The 4,883-nt window shown below is 38.6% G+C and overlaps 1 pseudogene; it reads left to right on the forward strand.

Moving 5' to 3' along the window:
* The first annotated feature begins 2,937 nt into the window (after positions 1-2,937).
* On the forward strand, positions 2,938-4,283 carry LOC119511273 (annotated as a pseudogene).
* The last annotated feature ends 600 nt before the right edge of the window (positions 4,284-4,883 follow it).

A 4,883-nucleotide genomic window follows, 5' to 3' on the forward strand; every position in this document is an offset into this window, starting at 1 on the left:
AGTCTGAAAATTAATGCCCCAAACTTCTATCAAGTTGATACGATTTAGCAGTTCCCATTAGCGAGGCATTATTTATAAAGCAGAAAACAAAATATTTGCATATGTGTTTGTGTAAAGATAAAATCTAAGCTAATATTATTCTCTTCTCCCTAGTCTTTAATACTGCCAAAAAAAAAAATCATAATCATCATCATTAACCAAAATAAAAATTTATGTGATTGTATGCTGTGTTATGACACAGAACAGCTAGTTTTGCTCTAGGATTGATTTCCTCAAACTTTTATTTCACTTTTCTTTTGTTGTAACTCAAAGGTGTTTCCTGGTCTCTTTCAGGCTTTTCACACAGGCTGATCTTTCTACCTGAAACACTTTTCCTGAATTCTTCTTGAAATCATTTCCTATTAAAAGTATTTTCTGACCCTGGGTCCAGATGAGGATTTACCTGTCATTCATTCACAAATGTTTTCTTCTTTTGTATCAAAGCAATTTAATTAAACAGCAAAACAGCGTATGATGATTTGCACAGTCTTCTTATCTCCTCTCACACAAAGAATTCTATTTTTCCTTCCTCATTAGCTTTTAAACTTGCATTCTGCTGATTGTGGAATTTGGTGAAGTGGAGAATTGGGGAAGTAGGTGAACCAAGTGTGATTTATATAGCAAAAGGCAGACTTGCTCTTGGGAAAGAAAATGAAATTCATTGAAACTGAGAGCAAGGGAGTCATATTTCAAGGCAGAACTTTAGGGTTGGAGATAGAGTTTAGAGGACAGCAACAGGAAGGAGGAGACTCTGGAACATCTGCCATATATGGGAGCTATTGAGAAAGATAAAAGGTGGCTCAGATATCCCTTTGAGTTCTCATCTACAGAGTTGTTTAATGTCTTTCTTTTCCACTTGACTATGAAGTTCTCTGAATGGAAACACAATGCCTATCCTGCTCAACAATATATACCCAGCACCTAGCAACAATGAGTTATTGGAAGTACTTGATCAACATTTCTCAACTGATGACTCACTATCAGTATGCATGTTTCTAAGTTACTTAATAAGCTACAGCCATGAGCTTTACTATACCCTATGGGGACACAGGTGAATGAAGATGGGTTTTGACTCCCTGAGCCAAGACTACACTAACTAGTTTTCAATTGAGGCTGAGATTGAGTGATGCTACTTTCAAACTTTAATAATTAAGTAAATTTGTGTGAGGTAGTCAAAGGAGGATTCTCGTAAAAGATAAGAGATCAATCTGAAAAGTAAGAGAAACGGAAGAAAACTTAAAACATTCTCTAGAGAGAAGAAGGAATTTTAGCTCTTTCAGGTTTGCATGTCTTCGGATTCAACATTTCCAAATGTTGCAGTTCGAAATAAACTCCAAACAGAATTATTTTGTCTTAAGTCATTAAGTAGAGGCGTTGATAATAGAAATTTTAAGGTATGGCAAGTTCTTTGTTTAATTTGACTTTGGTAAAAATAAATAATCTCTCTGGGCCTGAGTTTCCTCATGTGGAAAAGAATGTTGAACAGTGGTTGGCAAATTTTTGTATAAAAGGGCCAACAGTAAATAGGCTATTTGCATTTTAGTAAATAGTAAAAAGGCTTTCTGGCCCATGTGGTCTCCGTTGCAACCACTAAGCTCCTATAATAGCGTGAAAGCAGCCATAGACGATATGTGAACAAATAGGTATGGCTGTGTTCCAGTAAGACTAATTACCAAAGCAAGTAGTGGGTCAGATTTGGCCTATGGACTGTAATTTTCTGGCTCCAGGTGTATAACACTAAATAATTTATAGGGTGTTTATTAGAAATAAATGGGATGACAAAGTATAGCCACTCAATACATTTTAGTTATTATGATCATTAGTCCAAAAGGTATTCTGCAAGACATTTATTTTATCAATTTGATTGTTCAATTTTTTACTTAGTTCTTAACTATGACAAACACTGTATAGGTAGACATAGATAGGAAGGAATTATAAAAAAAGAAACTCAAGTATATTAAATAAATCATGAAGCGAAAAACAGTTTAAAGAATTCTGCTCTGGCCATAAAAAATGAACTGGTACCATATTTCCTTTCCTACTTTAAATAACTAAAGAACTGGATATAATCAATGAAATAATTGTTTTCAGACACTGAACAACATGCAGCTCAAGACTGATTTTTCAGAGAAGGGAAACAAATAATGGGACATTTATGACTACCCTGGTTTTCTGCTTTCATGCACTTTCCAGATCCTGATGCAAGGAAGGGCACCCCAAGAAAATGGAAATTTCACTGAATTGATTATACAAAGCTCAGTGGTTAGGAAGGTAGAGTTGGCTTAAATTGATAGGATAGAATATTGAAAAGGAGGATGGTATGCAGAATAAAAGTCCAGAAATCTGAATATGGGTCCCTTGAGATACTGGCTAAATACTAAGTTACACACAAAAAGATGGAAATTCTACCACATCAAGCAATAATAACAACAATAACCACTGCAAATCTATAAGCTGAACAATTCGAAGAGCTCACAGGTGGTGAGGAGATATTTGAGTTTCTACTATCCAGACTGGAAACCTCACTGAATATCCAGGGTATTCAGGGGAGAGCCCAAAAAGCGTATTCCTTAGGAGCAGGGCTAAATAAGCCTTAGAGCACAATCTTCTATGGTCTCATCCTAAAAAATACTTAAAAACAAGTTTCAAAAATAAAAAAGTGGTCCATAGTAACTTAAATGTCTGCCATAACAAATATCAGTAACTTCTAAAGGAAGATAATAAAAACAAGGCATTCAAATACACATCCTCAATGCAATGGAAAATTATTAGTTATGCAAAGAAGCACAAAAAATGACCCTTAGCTAGAGGAAAAGTCAGTCAATATAAACACAAAAAAAATTACTGAGAATTAGAAGGGGAAAAAAAGCTTTAAAACAGCTATTATAAAAATGCTAAAAATCTCTAACAGCTGAGATTGAGGGGACCATGCATAAAAAGCTAAGTTTGGATGAAGAATCTTCTCTCTTTAAACAAAAAACTCAACAGAAATGGATATTTGATACAGTCAAGGTTGCCAATGACACAAGAGGCACGGTGTCCCATTCCCAGCTATGCTACCCATCCCAGGCTCTAATTGTTCAAGTGTCATCATGACAGCAAAGACTTATGAGTCTGGTTTACAGTAAGCAGAGGAAGAAACACTACTGAACCAGGGGAGCAACTTGGAAGAGGTTCCAGGGTACTCTCAGAAGATGGGTCAACCAGGACCCTCTGGAGATAACAATTTGGCTACAGCAATGACCTGCCTTACTCTGTGTCAACAGAACTATTCAATTGAGAAGCAGTTCTTTGCTGAAGAATAGGAGTGGAAGATCCAAGTTCTGGCCAACCAGAAAGAAGGGATTAGTGGCTGTGGCACCCCCACAGAGAGCCTTGCCTTTCTCTGAACCAACCAGTCAGAGATTACAGACCTCAGCAGTGCCAGTTGCCTTCGAGGTTTTATGCCAGAAAAATTGCAAATTATCAAGCCCCTTGAAGGATCACAAACTCTGTACCATTGGCAGCAGCTTGCTCAACCAAACTTGGGAACCATCCTTGATTCACAACCTGGGGTCACACTGAAGGCTTTATCCAGTTGCCCAAGCATACAGTCTATTGCCTCTCAGACTTTTCAGGTTCAGCAGCCTCTTCAAGTGAACAGAAACCTATAACATCCAAGCCAGTAACAGGGATCTTCCTCCCACCCATTACCTCAGCAGTTGCTGCTTCAAACCCAGAAAAATATCATGCGGAAACTTCATGTTCACATTCACCACCTGCAGGATATCGCATCCCTTTGACATCACTCAGGTCATCCCCAGCTCTGGGTTCCCTTCGTTATCCTGTGGAAATAGTGGTAACAGTGCATCAGGCACAGCTATGAATTTTCCTGCAATGTCCTATAGACTCTGACTGGTGAATCCATCACCAACCGATGAGATTCTACTATAACCTTCAGTAGCACCAGGAGCTTGGCCAAACTTCTACAAGAACGAGGCATCTCTGCTGAAGTGTACCACTGCCCCATTCCCTCCTCCAGCCTCTCCCCAAAGACCTGGCTATTCCTCCCACTCCACCAAATTCACTGTTTCACTCATCTTGCCCTTCTCCTTTGTCCTTTGAACGTTGATCACATATCTGAAATTTTTTTGGCCAGCTGAAGATGAATTTAATGGAAAGGCTGAAGAGGCTAGGAATAGCCAGAGTGGTCAAGACTCCTGGTGCCCAGTAGAATGGAAGAAGCCAAGAGGCAGAAATTAGCCTTAAAAAATAAACACACACACACACACACACACACACACACACACACACACACACACCAGACTCTACTGTTTATTTAAAATCAGGTAGCAGTTTACTACCTGGGCTAAGGAGGAATCAGAGTCTTCCCGTCATGATGGGTGACTTTGGAACACCAGTTTGTACATCCTCACCCAAAAGGGTATCCTGAAGGAGGAATGAGGCTCAGCAATTACTGAGCTTTTGTACAATTTAGTGCATGAAGGACAGATGCTCACTGATACATGTGGTCTGGTCTGACTTGTCAGAAAAGGAATGTTGCAGAAGGGTTGTGACTGTGGCAAGGGGAAAGTAGAGGGATGGAAAGTGAATTGAGATGAAGCCCCAATGCACAAGGTCTTAAAATTGAAAGTGTAAGTGAAAGGGCATGAGTGGATACAGAAGAAAAATTTAATACCCTCCTTCAGCTGGGTTTTCTTATTTTGAAAATAAGTGAATAGAAAATAAATTCAGTAATATTGAAATATACCAGAAACGCTGAACTTGCGAGCACATTTATTTCTGGGAAACATAATGAGGGAGACCTACATTAGCAGGATGGGAAGAGAAAAGGGGCAGCTTTC

The sequence above is a fragment of the Choloepus didactylus genome, chromosome 16, assembly GCF_015220235.1.
Source record: "Choloepus didactylus isolate mChoDid1 chromosome 16, mChoDid1.pri, whole genome shotgun sequence".
NCBI lineage: Eukaryota > Metazoa > Chordata > Mammalia > Pilosa > Megalonychidae > Choloepus > Choloepus didactylus.